This window comes from Salvia splendens, chromosome 18 (assembly GCF_004379255.2).
Source record: "Salvia splendens isolate huo1 chromosome 18, SspV2, whole genome shotgun sequence".
Classification (NCBI taxonomy): Eukaryota; Viridiplantae; Streptophyta; class Magnoliopsida; order Lamiales; family Lamiaceae; genus Salvia; species Salvia splendens.
In genome coordinates, this window is record NC_056049.1 from 20,338,452 (window position 1) to 20,355,775 (window position 17,324).

Below are 17,324 nucleotides of genomic sequence, written 5' to 3' on the forward strand. Positions count from 1 at the left end.
CAAATGAGATAATTATTTACAAACAAATAAAAATGGCAAATCACAATAATTAATAATGTACGGATGGAGTAATTAGATTTTACTAAGTAAAGCTTTGGACCAAGTCATATTTGAACCTTTAAATTGTACGCGTTTCAGTTTACAATGATAATTACTTTTGAGAATTATGTTCACATCATTTTCTGCAATATTAGATTTTGAATTCCAATCCAATAATTGGTCTTTTCTCGGCCCCTCCCTTTTTTAAAAATTCTTTTTATGAATTATTGTTTTATATTCAGATTTTATAGCATATTTTTTATGCCACACTCTAGATTTTCAGCATTTTCTTTAAAGTAATATTCTTAATTTTTAGTATACTAATAAAAACGGCTAAGTATATTTTTCATGCATTTAAAAATGTTAATTTGTGCTTTTAAATATAGCATCAACGCTTCCAACTAAAATTGGGAACGCAAATGCAAGTGTCATAGTTTTGCAAATGATTAAAAAATAATCTCTTATCAATTTAAGAATGTCTTCTTTTGTGTCTTAAATTGTACATAATTTTGTCTCTATTTTGTATGCTTAGGGGTAGTTCGGTTTGCAAGATTGTATCTCATGATCAATGTACTATGTTTGGTTAATGAGATTGAATTTTACAACTTAATTCTTGATAAATAATTCTATGCTAATAAGTCATAGCCACCTCTCTAACTAAAATAATCTAAAAACTTAATTCTAGATGAATTAATAAAAGATAAGTTATTTACATTGAGTAGTTCTAAAGAAAACACAAAAACTTAAAGATATTAAAATTTTGGGAAAATGTTGGTATTAAAAAATGTTGAAAGTGTTTTGGAAGGGGAGGGGGGTTGGATAAAAAAATGAGAGTAATGGACATTTTTAAAAACTGAAAGTAGGGGATTTCTAAATAGAAAACTAGAAAGTAGAAAGTAATATGCACTATTTCTTTTTTAGTTCGTCTCATAAGAATATGCACTTTCCAATTTTGGAAACTCTTTTCTCTCTTATGAGGGATGACCTATTCTCCACTAACAATATTTTAATTACTTTTCTCTCTATCTCTTTCTTACTTTATTAATTTTACATTAAAACTTATGTCGAACCCAAAGTATATATTATTTGGGGACGAAGAAGCATCATTTATTTTTGGCACATAACCTCCAAAAATCTGAGGTTTCTGTTGTGCCCTTTTAGTTACGGAAGTTGCACTTTCTTTTGAATTGAAATGAATTTTGATTGAAGCCACACACGTATGCAAAGACAAAATGTGTCTCCGTCAATGAATACATTTCATCACTATAATTTCCTAAATTTTCAATTTGCATTTTCCTCGAAGTGGGAAACTTGTTAGTTAATCAAATCGTCGTCGATATAATAATGAAGGCCATTCAGTTTCCTATTACTTTCTTGTCCTTTCCTTTTTAATGAGTAAAAAATTAGACATTTGTTCAATCGTATAGTGATCCCTCTTTATAAATTAATACTGTACTTACTTCGACATAACTATAGATTATTTGATTCCGATCTAGAAGCAAATCTATCTAAAATCATGTCAGATCACATCATTGCAGCAAGATCTGCTCCTCCGTTGCTAACTGCGCTGCCCCTGCGGGCATGTTAGATCACATCATCAATATTAATAAAGTAGGTAAATCATTGTTGACAAGCATCAAATATTCCTCCAAAATACTTCCTCACTCTTATACAAAGTGAAAGCATTTCCTTACAAATTATACATTGTTATTTATTGTTTAGTTGGAAAAAAGTAAGTAGATACAGATTAATGTATATAATAGTAATAAAATGCAAATTGTATATATTGTACAAACTTCAGACTATGATCTGAACCATTAAAAAATATCTACAGATAACAAAAAGTAGCATTAGAAAATGTTAACACAGTTTCAACATAATGCCAACACAACATCAACCGTTGTCACTGTGTTGACATTTTTTGTTGCTATTATTTTGTCATCCGTTGACAGTTTTTAATGGTCCAGATCATAGTTTGGAGTTTTTAAAATATTTAGAGTTTGCATTTGATCACATCTCTTAAAGTATAAGAGTGTTATTTTTATTTTTAGAAATATATTATTTGAGGGGACATTATAAAAAAGGATATAAGATTTTGAATAGGACAAAGTAGTATTTTAAATCATATTTTAAATATTAAAATTGAGATAGTTTTAACTCAAAAGTGTAGATCTTCTAGAAAAGTTACGCTAAGAATTCAATCATATTTTAAAAATTAAAATTGAGATAGTTTAAGTTGAAAATCAAATCATTTTCAGTACAAATAGACAGTTGCTGTAATCAACTGTAGTTACAATTTTGATTCGTAATTAATACGGTGTACTATAATTAAGTTCTTCAAGAAAATAACCAATAATTCAGTACGAGAACGATGACGATAGGTAGTCTTAATCAATAGTCAAAAATCTATTATGAATCCTTCCTCCTACTTATATAAGTATTCAATATGAGAACGATGATGTGTGGTTTTGAATATAAAATGCTCCCACATTCCAGCTCAAATGATTGACTGCTTTTCCATAGGTATTTTTAAGAAAATGATATTGAATTGGATACTCGAGAGGGAAGAAGCTAGGGCTGGCAATTTTTGGCACGACACGATAATACGACACGAACCCGCACGAAATTAATGGGTATGTGTCGAAGCTTATTGGGTTCGTGTCCTTATCGTGTCGACACGATAAGGACACGAAAATTTCGTGTCGTGTTCGTGTCGTGTTCGTGTAACACATTAAGAAATATTATTATTATAATATTATTATTTTTATTTATTTTAATATTTAAATTAGGTTTAGTACTAGTCTTTAGCCTTTAGCGTTACTTTTACTTTCCAATTTAGGGTTTGCCACTTTACAAATTTAGGGCAGCGCCGCTCTTCTCTCTCGCCGTTCTTCTCTCTCGATCTCTCCGTCTCTGAACTCATCGCCGCTCTTGTCTCTCTCGGTCTCTCCATCTCTGACTCACGATTTGCTCGATTTGCTCGTCACCGCTCTTCGTTGCACCGCTGCTCACCACCGCTTCGCCTGTGTTCGTCGATTTCGGTATATTACTTCTTCATTCCTTTTTGTTTTCCGTTTCTAGTGTATTCTGCTGTAATCTATTGCTTGCTTCTTCATTCCTTTTTCGTATTCTGTTTTTTTAGTATATTGCTTCTTAGGGACAAAAGGTGATTCGCTCACCCCAGGCGCCCCCATAACCCGGCCCGACATCGCTATGGAGGGGTTCAAACACGGTACCTCAGCGGCCCATTAGGTGGGAGGAACTTACACTGGTAACCAGCACACAAGGAGCCACCACAGTGGTGAAACTCCCACACTGCGGCTGCCAGCATTCGATCCTGTCTGCTTAGGGACAATCTACCACCCAGGAACCAACTGAGTTTCATTAAAAATGTATGCCCTGCTGTTAAAGTCCAATCTGTTGCTTTCCAATCTCGTGATATTTTGAGCATTCCAATCACGACAGTTGCTTCTGAATCTGTGTTTAGTGTTGGTGGAAGAGTTCTTGATCCACACCGTAGTTCACTCAAGCCGGACACAGTAGAGGCGATTATATGCTCTAGAGATTGGCTGTTTGGAAAAAAAGGTATTTCTTATTTGTTTAGTTCATGCTAAACTTATTATTATAATTGTCTCATTAATACTTTTTTTTTCCTTTCGAAGCCATCAAAGTTGATATACCAACAAATGACTTAGCCGAAGACTTTTTGAATGGCGATGAGGAAACTCAAACTGGAAGCTCTACAGCTTCCACATCCACCACTTTTGCTTGAAAGCTTCATAGGTTAGACTTTATACTTGCTTGATTTGTACAAGACATATACAATACTTCAATTCAATTGTTTCTTATGTGTATACAGAGCCTCCACATACTGGTTGCTGGTTGCTACTTGTTGCTTGCTACAATGATCAAGAATTTTGGAAAAGAATGATGTATGTTGCTGCAATAGCCAAGAAAATTTGGAACAAAGAATGATGTTTTGGATTTTTCTATTTGTTGTACGTTTAATTTGTTGAACTATTTTTGTTTGCTAAATCAGATTGTGACATTGATTTTAAGTTTTTTATCCTTATTGTGTTATCAGGTCCTTATCGTGTTATCAGGTCTAATTATTAGTGGGTCGTTATTGTGTTGTGTCATGTATGTGTCGTTATCGTGTCGTGTTGACACGAATTGGTTCGTGTCGTTATTGGGTTCGTGTCGTGTTAGTGTCGTGTTCGTGTCTGAGGGTTGCGTGTCGTGTTCGTGTTCGTGTTTGGAGTTTCCTTAACGTGTCGTGTTCGTGTTTGGTGTTATCGTGTCGTGTCGTTATCGTGTCGACACGATAACGACACAACACGCACGATTTGCCACCCCTAGAAGAAGCAGCAGACATTGTTGGGGATATTTTCTGTCTTTTATTCATCAATGGAGCACGCCACTTAATATAGAGGGTGACTCTAATTACATATGGTAAGGGATCATCTAATTTTGGTGGTGTTATCAATTACAATTAATTACAAGATCTTTTCCTAAGTTACATGATTTTATTTTCCCATGATTTGATTTCCATATTCTAACACCCCCCCTCAAGCTAAGTGACGGCATCTCCGATGCTTAGCTTGCCTATTACTTCTTCAAACACCTTCGGGTGGACAACTTTGGTGAGGATATCTGCCAGTTGATCTTCTGAGCGGACAAAGGGCAACTCAATAATCCCCTTCTCTATCTTCTCTTTGATGAAGTGTCGGTCAATGTCCACATGCTTCGCTCGGTCGTGTTGGACAGGATTTTCGGCTATGCTGATTGCAACCTTGTTGGCACAGAACAGTTGACTCTTCTGAGTAGGTGGGAAGCCTATTTTTGTCAGGAGCCTCCGTATCAACAAAATCTCGGTTATTCCACTTTTTGCCCCTCGAAATTCTGCTTCGGCACTGGAGAGTGCGACTACTTTTTGCTTTTTACTCCTCCAAGTGACAAGGTTGTCTCCTATGAACATGAAGTATCCGGCTGTTGATTTTCGATCGATTGGATTGCTTGCCCAGTCAGCATCAGTGTAGCCTGAGACTTCCAATGGTCCTTCTCTCTTTAGCAAGACTCCGTAGCCAACTGTCCCTTTAAGATATCTCATTATCCTTATCACAACATTCATGTGCTCTTCTTGCGGCTTGTGCATGAATTGACTTACCACTCCAACTGCGTATGCGATATCTGGCCTTGTATGAGCTAGATAGATCAACTTTTCAACCAAGCGTTGGTAGCGTTCTCTGTCTGCAGATTTTGCTCCTTCCTCTATCTTTAAACCATGGTTTTGTACCATTGGCGTCTCTGCTGGCTTGCATTCTAGTAGCCCTGTCTCTGTTAGTAGATCTAGGACATACTTCTTCTGTCGCAGGAAAATCCCCCTTTTTGATCGTAGAACCTCAATTCCTAGGAAGTACTTCAAGTCTCCTAGATCTTTCATCTCAAATTCTTGAGAAAGATTTTCTCGTAGCTTCTTGATCTCAGTTGTGTCATTTCCTGTGATTATCATATCATCCACATAGATTAGGAGACAGGTTATGTTGTCACCTTCTTTCTTGAGGAAAAGAGTATGATCTAAGTTGCTTTGCTGGTATCCATACTTCTGCATTGCTTAGGTGAACCTCCCAAACCATACTCTGGGCGACTGTTTCAGACTGTACAACGTCTTCTTTAGACGACATACTTCTCCTGTGCCGAATTCACCAGAATAGCCAGGTGGGATCTCCATGTATACTTCTTCCTCCTTTTTCAATTCTCCATGCAAGAACGCATTAGTAACGTCGAGCTGATGTAGAGGCCAGTTCTGATTTGCTGCAACAGACAATAGAATTCTTACTGTGCTCATTTTAGCCACCGGTGAGAAAGTCTCGGCGTAGTCAATCCCATACGTCTGAGTGTAGCCTTTTGTGACCAGCCTTGCCTTGTATCTCTCAATGGAACCATCGACTCATCTTTTTATGGTGAAGATCCACCTGCATCCGACTGGTCGTTTCCCTGCTGGTAGTACACATTTTTCCATGTATTGTTCTTGAGAAGAACATCCATCTCTTTCTTCATGGCTTCTCTCCAGTGTTTATGCTTCATTGCTTCCTCCACTGAGTTTGGGATTTCATCCTCATATAGGGCAGCTTCAAATGCTCGTGCCATCTCAGTCATCTGGGCAGTCATGGAGTAGGCAATGGGATAGCAAGCTTTTCTTCCCTTCCAATCCGGGGAGTATCTTTTTGGGGGCACTCCTCTATTGTTCCGTGGTGGAAGAACATGCTGTTATGATGCATCTGGCTCATCTTGGATGGTCTCCTCTCTATGCTCAAGGTTAGTCTCAATAACAGTCGATTCACTTGGATCAGAATTTCTTACCTATGGATTATCAGTCGAGGCGATAGCGAGCTTGTCACTAGGTTCAGTGGCCTTTGACGGTGTGTTTGAGGCCTGCTCTGTGTTAAAGATAACCTTCTCGGTTGGACCCACATCGAGACCGTAACTTGGCGTAGGGCTGGTAAGGATGCTTGGAAACAAACTTAGCGGGTCACTCACAGTTTCTGTTGGTTGATTTTCCTCCCCACGACCGCTAAGTTGGTGATAGAAGTACTCATTTTCTACGAAATCGCAGTTCATTGTGATGAACATGCGTTTGGTTTTGGGGTCGTAGCACCGGTAACCTTTTTGTTGTTGGACATATCCTAGGAAGACACCTTTTATAGCGCAAGGGGAGAATTTAGTCCTCTCGTGTTTAGGTATGTGAATGAAGGTAGAACATCCGAAGATTTTGGGTTCAAGAGTGAGTGGAAGAGGTATTTGGGTATGGTTAGATAGGACTTGGATATGAGATTTTTTGTTGAGTCCTTTAGTGGGCAGACGGTTTAGGGTGTAGACAGTAGGTCAAAAGGATTTTGGGACTTTGGATTCTATAAGATGAGCTCTGGTCATTTCAAGGATTTTCCTATTTTTTCTTTCTGCTACCCCGTTTTGTTCTAATGTGTGAGGGCAAGTGGTTTGGTGCATAAGGCCCTTGTTGGTAAAAAATTGTTTCATTTGGGCATTGACATACTCCCCCCATTATCAGATCTAAGGATTTGAATACTTTTCTTATATTGGGTTTGCACGAAAGTGTAGAACAGAACAAATTTATCAAAAACTTCTGACTTAGATTTCAAAAAATAGATCCGTGTCATGCGTGAACAGTCATCAATAAAGAGTATAAAATATCTAAACCCTTGTCCACCAGTAACAGGTGCTGGTCCCCACACATCAGAATGAATAAGGGAAAAAACTTGATCAACACGGGTATCATTAGGTTTAAAAGAATGACGATGACTCTTAGCCAAAAAACATGTATCACAATCCATACGAGAAATTTTATCAAAACTAGGGAACAAAACTTTAAGATAACCTAGTGATGGGTGTCCTAAGCGACGATGCCATAGCCAAGCTTGCCTGTCAGTGAATCCGTGAGTCAGCATCGATATACTCTGTTGAGCTACCTCATCCACATAGTAGAGACCACGTCTCTCAGTGCCACGCCCAACAATCGTCCCCGTCTGAATATCCTGTAACATGCAAAAAGATGGTTGCATTAGTAAGGTGCAATTCAGTTCTTTCGTGACATGACTTACTGCCAACAATTTATGAGACAAGGTCGGCACATATAGGCAATTTGAGACTTTCAGAGCGGGTGAAATCTGAATAGTTCCCATTCCCTGAACAGTAAGTAATTCCCCATTGGCAGTTTGAACGTATTTTTTGTGAGGTTTGGTTATCCCAGTAAAATCAGACTTATCAAATGACATAGTGTCGGTCTCCCCACAATCGAAAATCCAATCCTTATCCTTATGTGAGGATTCAGACATGCTACAGGCTGCAGATATATTCTCTAGGACTTGAAAACTATTTTTGCAATTAATTTGTGGCTCAAATTCTAATTCCCTATAGTCTGGGGGCCTTTTTCGAACAATGTGGGAGTATATAGGGTCAATATCTAATTTAAGGTTATTCGGGGGCCGCGTATATAGAGAATGGGGTATTTTCTCATATATTCCGGATTTTGAGGGACTTAATTGCAATAAGGGTGAAGGTGAGGGGTTTAATTTAGAATTAAACCCCTCATTACCTGCACCAACCCTAGCACTTGCGATTTCTTCTCCGATCTGCGCCGCTGCTCCATTCTCTGGTCCAGCGGTTTCGCTCCTTCCGGTGGTGGTGGCTCCGGTGCTGCCCGCTGCATTTGCAGCGCCGGTAGCCCGGTCTTTCTCCCCAGCTGCCGGAGTGCCTCTGTTTCCCCTGTTCGACCAATTCCTCGACGCCCTCCTTTTCTTCATTTCGTCCCACCATTCGGGATAGCCAACGAGGAGAAAGCACTGATCTTTGGTGTGTTTTCTCCCCCCACAGTGACTGCACACAAGCCGGTTCTTATCCTCGTCGTTCCGCCGATCTTCTCCTCGGTTCGGGGTCTGCCCCGGTCGTCCGCCGCCACGCGACGCAAGTCCGATCCCAATTCCGCCATTGGTTTGTAGGTCTCTTCCATCTGTGACATGGGGTTTAAGGACTCCTTCGTTTGTCGCTTCTCGTCGGACGATCGCGTAGGCGTTCCGTACTGAGGGCAGAGGCTCCCGTTTTAGTATATCTCTTCGGGTTGCTTCGTGTCCGTCATTGAGCGCCATTAGAAATTGGAAGAGCCTGGTCTCTTGTCTTTCTCGGTTGTAAATCGCGATGTCTTCTGGATCCTTCATCGGATTTGGCTTCTTTCTATCAATTGACATCCAAATGCTTTGGAGTCGGTTCCACAATTGTTCGAGGGTTAATTCCCCCTGTTTGATGTTGCTTGCTTTTCGGTTTAGATCGTATACCTGGAGCGAGTCACCTCCGCTGCAGTATGTAACGGCTAGCCCCTCCCACAGTTCTTGGGCCGTTGGGTATTGTGATACTTCATTCACGAGCTCGGGTTCCATGTTGTTGATGATCCACCCGAACACACAGTGATCCAATTTTTGCCATGTTTCGTGGCTGGGATCGGTTTCTGCAGGAGGTATTGAACCCTTCGAGATATGGGAGGTTAAGCCTTTCCCCCAATCGCCCGTTTGATCAGGTTCGCCCACAGTGGGTAGTTATCTCCCGATAGCTTGGTTGAGATGACTACTTCACCGAGGTTGTCTGCACTCGCCGTCGTTGGTCATGGGGTGATTGGTGTGGTCTGAAGGTTTCGGAGGAACTCTACAAACTTCATTGTGATGTCGTCGGGGACGCTCACCAACGAACTCTTATTCTCGTTGTTGTCCGATTCTGACATCGTTTTTTCTAATGATTGCAGGTTTCTGCCTCTTGGCCTAGGTTCGGGATTGGTATTTGGACGTTGATGATGTTATAATCTGAGTCCCTATTGCTCAACCTGCTCTGGTACCGTATTGAATTGGATACTCGAGAGGGAAGAAGCAGCATACATTGTTGGGGATATTTTCTGTCTTGTATTCATCAATGGAGCACGCCTCTTAATATAGAGGGTGACTCTAATTACATATGGTAAGAGATCCTCTAATTTTGGTGGTGTTATCAATTACAATTAATTACAAGATCATTTCCTAAGTTACTTGATTTTATTTTCCCATGATTTGATTAATTTCCATATTCTAACAAATGAATATAAAGCAAGAGAGAGAATAATATAGAGGAAGTTCTCTTCTATATTATCACTTTACTTTTTCTCTATTTTAACTATTTATCAAATATCATTTTCTCAAAACAACGGCAATAAAGAAATTAATCATTTTCTCTTATTGCTACAATCGATATCTCTCAGTATAACTATATATATAACTGCAAAAAAGTAAGTAATATTTTCAAAAATTACTCTCCTAACATCCAAATAATATCTACACACCAAAATTCACGTACAATATTTTTCACGACTCCACAGTATATCATATAGAGTCCTATATAAAAAAAGTAAAATTTGGAATATATTTGTGAACATATAAGATCTTATACTGTTATACATGTGACTTTGGAATGTCACACCATCATTTGAGGGCTGTTTGGACACGAATATAATTTTTTTCATAAATAATGAGTACCTTTTTTTGTGTACGTTAGAAACATACTACTACTAGTTAAATTTGTTATTAATGACAAATATAATACTCTTTTTGTCCATGATGCCCCTGTTCGGATGGCATGATTCAATCAAAGATTGAGTGTAGTGTGCTGTTCGATTGTCTATTTCTATGTCATCAAGACCCGCAACATATAGTCTAGGCCCGACAGGGCCCGCATCCACAGTGGACTGACTAGCTTTAATCCTAGACAATTCATCTTACCCTCTACCCTTCGATTATTTTGTCTGCCTCCTTCAACCACCACCACCGCCCTCCCCTCTTCTATTTTCCTTCCTTTTCTCTCTGTACCAACACCTCTCATTCTCTCCTCCACAGCTGTATACAGTTAGATCACAGAAAATCAAACATTAATACTCCCTCCATACGCGAATAGGAGTCCTGTTTTTCCATTTTAGTCCGTTCACGAATAGGAGTCCCGGTTCACTTTTACCATAAAAGGTAATAGGGTCACACCTTCCACTAACTCATTTCACTCAAAATTCATTTAAAATTAATATATACAAGTGAGACTCATATTCCACTAACTTTTTTCCACCCACTTTTCTTAACATTTCTTAAAACCCGTACCGCCAAAAAATCGGACTCCTAATGATGGACGGAGGGAGTATTTGATTTGATTTAATTAAATAAGTTTAAATTATAAAAATGAGATAAATGTATTAATTTATTCTTATTATCGTCTTATCTACATCTTAAACATAATCCAACCAACCAAACAACAATATAAAATGCAACACTAATTTAATCTTAGACAAAGTCCATCTTTGTCTATCCTATATTACATCTCATGATTATCTAGTCTAATGAACCGAACAACCACGATAAGTATGTCTTCTTTTTTTATATGATCTGGAAAAGTATGAAAGATCTAAATTTTGAAAAAAAATTCTCTATAATGAGACGCGACCTTTTTTTACTAACAAAACTTTATTAACTTTTTCTTTTGATCCCTTTCATTAAACCTCATGTCAAATCAAATGTTCATACTTTTTTTAGAGACATGGGAGTAAGTATTCACTGAATCACTCAGTTTCATTCAAAAGATAAAAATATATTTTTTACATAATATTTACATAATATTATTTAATATGTTAAGTGGAGATAAAATAAAAAATAATAATAAAGTAAAATACAAATTAAAATAATATATAGAGAATGTGTCTCGATTTTAGAAATATATCACGCTCAGTGATTTCGAGTGGACATTTTAAATAGGAAAATACCTTCTTTGAGTGAGAGTATTTATCTAAAAAAAAGGTTACTATTTAATAATCTAATATGCAATTAATTACATTAACATGATATATCTAATTTTAAAATAAAATAGCCTTTTGGCATTTTACTATTCTTCAACGCTCCCATTTCTATTTTCTTTTAGAAACAACAGCAACAGTAAAATTCCAAGGCTAATAAACAAAATCATAAACAACATTGCAATCTAATAAACACATATTTATCATGAAAATAAGATGGATTGTGTGTGGGAGTACCACTTGAGAGCATCTGCAATGGCGCCCTCACGGCGGACGTCCGACCTGCGTGCCGGACGTCCGCCATTGTGCAAATGTCACGCAGATACGGACGTCCGCTGCGGACACCGAAGTTCAGCGGCGTTCCCGGGACGTCTGTGGCGACGTCCTTGCAGACGTCCGCCATTGCGTTGACCCCACAGACGTCCCGATTATTTTATTATTATTTTTTAAAAATTCTATAAATACGGCTCGTTGACTTTCATTTCATTCGCCCCACTTGTATTAATGAATATTCTCTCTCTCTAAATACTTTTCTTTCGAAGATAAATGGAGCACCACGATAGTGATTCCTCCGCCACGAGCGAGTCACATGGACCGATCTTTCCCGTTGGCGGAAGTACCCCAATGTCCGCCACGATGTCCGGAATGGCGGGGATGATGCCCCAACCCCAAATGACGGCGGGGATGATGCCCGGGTACTACAACATGTACCCGCCTTGGTATGAGATGGTTCCCCAAATGCCCGGGGTGAGTGCCGGAATGACCCAAATGTCGGGGATGATACCCGGAATGCCGGGGATGATGCCTGTAATGCCGGGGATGATGCCGCCCCAGATGCCCGAGATGATGATGTCGGGGATGGTGCAGGGCTCGCCTGTCGCTGCGGGGGGGAGGGGGGAGTATGCAGAGGGTCCCCCAATCACCGGTGGACAATGTCTATCGCTCCTATATAGATTTACTGTCGACGGAAAACCCCCCGAGTACTCCTCTCGAGACTCAGTTCACTGGCATCGAGACGTTCTCGATGGAGGAGTTAGGGCTATCTCCGATCCGGGATTCTCCCACAGACGCACCAACGGCAACAGGGAGGGGGGAGGACATGGAGAGGGAGGGGCAGGGGACGGGGCACTACCTCGCCTGCGGCGGGGTACGATGGTGAGGCTGTGGCCGCTGAGGTGGGGGAGGGATCCAGCGGGAAAAGAGGACCGTCTGGAGCACAAAGGAGTGCATCGCGTTTGCGAAGGCGTGGATCAGTATAGTGGAGGATCCATATATCGGGGCTAACCAGCATATCGACAGGATGTGGCGGCGCATTAGCCAAAACTACCTCCAATTCAAACCACCAGGGGGGAAGCCTCACAACGGAGAGCAATGCCGGAAACAGTGGGAGCGGCTGAAGAGGCAGCTCAGCCGATTCTGTCTCACCATCAGTTCATAGACGCTGCGGCGGGCTTCGGGGAATTCAAATATTGAGAGGTGTATCTTGTGGTGCAGTCTTCCGCCAAGTTTACTGTAGGTGTTGAATCTGGCTAGCCGAAGCGGACGAAGATCAGCGCCTCCGGGGAGTACAGTAGCAGTGCTGGTTCCCACGAACTCCCCCCGCCGAGGCAGAGTTCCCGACACCTTCATCGTCGGCCCGCCGCCGTCGCCCGGTGGGGCAAAAGTCCGCGACGCGGATGGCGAGTAGAAGCGCCAGCGGGTCCGCCGAGGCCCAATCGGCAGCTCCTACCCAAAACGATCCCGAGCTCCCCTCACTCGTCCGCGTCGCGCAACATGAAACCCTGTTACGTGCAATGGTTGAATGGCGGACATCGACCAATTGCCATTACAGGTCGTCGCTGAAGGATATCATCAACAGTATGCGGCGCGATTTGGGGTTGGGAGACATGGTGGAGAGTGGCGACGAGGGGACTACCGGCAAGGACGACGAGGGTACTGGCAGCGGGGAATCCGAGGAGTGAGACGACGGTTTTTTTTCTTAACTATGTAATTTTTTTAATAATTATGTATGTTTTTTTGTACTATGTATGTTTTTTTATAAATAAAGTGGTTGCAATTTCTCCGTATTTGTGTCGAAATTTTAATTCCGTAAATTATTTAATTTGGTGAATTTGTGAATTTTTATTATTGCGGGAAGTCCGTCGGGATGTCCTTGGGGATGTCCACCACTGTACAGTGGGATGCCCTTATGACGTGGCAGTGCAGTGGGAAGTCCTTATGACGTGGCAGAAGGTGTTTTTGGGATAAACGCCGGGACATCCGCACCACTGAGGATGCTTTTAATAAACTTGAGAATTGGTTTTAAGAGCATCTGTAACGCGGAGGGCCGGGCCGCAAATCGCGAGTCCCGACCCGTCCCATGTGTTACACGGAGGCGAGTCATGGCCCAGGCCGGTCCCGGGGCCGCGTTCCCGGCCTGGTGAGCGTCCCGCGTCCCGGCCTGGGACGGCGTTGCAGCTTCGGGGTCGTGACGGAAGGGCTGCAATTTTTGCCAAAAATTGGAAGAGAAGAAGAGGGAGGGGGAGAGGAAGAAGAGGGGCGGCGACGTGCTGTAGATTTGCAATTATTGTTCTGAATTTTTACATTTTGGAAGAGGAAGAAGAGTGAGGGGGAGAGGAGGAAGGATGAAGAAGAAGGAGAGGGGCGACGTGCTACCTACTCCCCAATTTTTTATTTTTTATTTTTTTTTTAATATTCTAATTTTTTTATATATTTTTTAGGTTATAATTTATTGTTTTTGTATTAAAAATGAAATTCTCGTGTTATAAATGAAATTTTCCGTGTTATAAATTTCTGGTGTTTTTTATTTTATGTGTAAAATAGGTTGGAGTTGTGAATAATGTCATTTATTAGTTGCAGCCCGAGTTGCGGCATGCAGGGTTACAGCAGTTGGGGCCTGGGCCGCAACTGTAGAGGAATGATGACGTGGAGGGGACTTGGTGCCGAAAATGGGGACGGGTTATTGATGCCATAAGCTTACACGACGTCATTATACTGACGTCATCACAGTGGCCCCCACATTTACCGATATTTTTCATGTCTACCACGCGGAAAGATGTTTGAACGTTCGCGGAATGTCTCATATTCTTGACTTTCTTGAATTTTATTTTTTAGTATTTTCTAATTCATTTGAATTTCATAGAAAGTTACTCCTATATTGCTCCGTTTAGATAAGAGGAGTAGAATAGCTATTACTATTAGTATTGTTTGTCCCTTCAATCTCTATTGAATTTTCGTGGCTATGAATTTTGTCTCTCTAAGAAATTTCCAAGAAAGATCGAAAAAGTGGTATTCGCAAAGAAAGCGTACCTTTCTTCCAACAAGATTGTGTAGAAGCAAACAAGCAATTTCAAAGAAACATTATAAACGCATTAATTTCAATTTGTTCGGCGAGCAGGATATTAATGGTCCATATCCTTTGTGTTTGATTTTGTAATTCTAACATATGAGTTATCTTACTAACCGTATTCGGTTTGCAAAATTATATCTCATAATTTAATTTTTATTATATTTAGTTTATAAGATTGAAGCTCATAACTTTACTATAGATGGATAGTCATGTGATAATTAGTCATAGCTAATCTCTCATATTAAATAATCTCACAACTTAATCCTAGATTATACCTTACTACTACTTTATCTAAGAAATCGAACACCACCTTAAAATATGGAGTATGAATTAATTATGGAGAAGTTATTCTACAATTTTTTCATAAACTATAAACAGTGGATCTTTTAAATTAAAAATTTTAATTTCATTGCATCACTGAAGTTTACAATAAATTCATCTTGTTGAACGAATTGGTTTAATACAATTTCCTAGCGAATTCATATCAAATGTGCCCATGTGAGAAAAATATTTATTTTTTGAATTCATGCAATTATCCTGAAATTTATACATGCTTAACAACAAAATAATAATTCAGGAGTAGTTTATATTCTCCCATCCATGAAAAATACTCCTTCCTTTTCTTGTTAATAATGTCACTTCTTTTCGGCACATAGATTAAGAATAGTGTGTTAAGTAAATGTGAATAAAGAAAGAGAGAATAAAGTAAGAAGGATGAAGAGTTACTTTTTGTCATTAGAAATTATCAATTATCTTAGAACTTCCCAAAATAGAAAAATAATTCAATTAATATGGAACGGATGAAGTAGTTCGCACAATGAATGATACACATCCCTCGAATCTCGCAACAACACGATTAATTATTCAATTATTGACAAGATAACCAACAACATTAACAAGAAGAAAAATTAAAGTAAAACAAAATTTGGACATTAGATTATTATCAAATGATCACCAGAATTAGTTCTCAAAACCTTGAATTCTAGAACTCTAGCTACTAATGAAGTTGAATAATAACAAGAGTAAATGTCAATTTTGGTCCTAAATATATGACCAAAATACGAATTTGACTCATTTTTTGAAAAACATGTCCATAATAAATGAAAATGTTGCCGAAGTAATCATTTTTTTACCATTCCATAAAAAAAACTAACAGTCAACATTAATTGTACAGTGACATAAATAAGTATTGGCCGCGGGAGACAGGGGCATCTCTGAATTAATTTTGAAACACACACAGATATTTTGATGATATTACACTTGACGTTATTGCCTGTGTAGTAACGAAGGTTGCTCTATTTTTATGTTTAGTTTTATTTTAAAATTTATTCTTATCAAAATACTCTCTTCACCATTACAAAAAAAATTAAAAATATCAGCGACATTTAATGCGGGGATACAAATAATGATAATATTCGTGAGCGATCATATAAATATTTCATGACTTTATATAATTTTATGATTTGAAATTATTCAATCAGGGCAGGGGATTCATGTCTCTAAATGACTACCCTATTTGCAAAATCTTTGTTCCAATGCAACAACGACTTTAGCCATCTTATCAAGTGATTTTATAAGCTTTATGAAAAAAATGAAAGTGGACACAAGTTTTATTTTAGAAAATACTCCCTAATAAGATTTCTTAAATATTCATCCTCCAAACATGACATAAATTGGTGTTTAAAAAGAACATGCCTTTCTATTCCACATTGAATGGGAAAAGTGTGTTTGAAGTTGAATTACTAAATAATGACTCCTCGAATATGAAAGCTTGTTTGAATTTTAAGCTTTCAAGTGTTCACTTCATCGATTGTGAGTGTCTTTAAATCCTAATCTAAAAATATACTCCATCTCTAAATAGGTTCCACTATGTAAATATTTATAAGCCTTTTAGAGCTAGCTCCTCTTAAAGATGGTAATCAAGAGAGGTGGATCGTGATGGTAAAAGGATGATTAGAATCGAGCAGTAGAGTAGGGAATGTGTTTTTGTATTTCTTGTACATTGCTTACAATTTACAGCCTTCAATATATAGGTAAAGCTTGCCCTTAACTATGGTAAATACCATAAATGTAGGATCAATCTATTCTTGGCTATTGTATGATTGAATCAATAAATTATTCCCTAATCTTCTCTTCTTGGAGGGAATATCCTCCGTGATATATTCTGACACTCCCCCTCAAGTTGAGAAACGGTATCCCCGATACTCAACTTGCCCAAAATTTCCTTGAAGGCCTTTGGGTGTACTGCTTTGGTCAAGATGTCTGCCAACTGTTCTTCTGATCGTACAAACGGGAACTCAATGGTGCCTGCCTCTAGATTTTCCTTGATAAAGTGCCTGTCGACTTCTACATGTTTCGTTCTGTCGTGTTGCACTGGATTCTCTGAGATACTGATCGCTGCCTTATTGTCACAAAATAATTGGCTCTTTCGTGTCGGTGGGTAGCCAATCTCTGTCAGTAGTCTCCTCAACCACATGATTTCCATAAGTCCACTTTTAATGCCTCTGAATTCTGCCTCGGCACTTGATAAGGCTACCACTTTCTGTTTCTTGCTCCTCCATGTAACAAGAT

At 39.2% G+C, this 17,324-nt stretch overlaps 1 long non-coding RNA gene across 1 annotated transcript; it reads left to right on the forward strand.

Moving 5' to 3' along the window:
- Window positions 1–2,865: 2,865 nt before the first annotated feature.
- On the forward strand, window positions 2,866–4,097 carry LOC121776511. Its single transcript, XR_006045313.1, has 2 exons — window positions 2,866–3,080; window positions 3,899–4,097. It is a non-coding gene; the product is annotated as an uncharacterized LOC121776511 (long non-coding RNA).
- The last annotated feature ends 13,227 nt before the right edge of the window (window positions 4,098–17,324 follow it).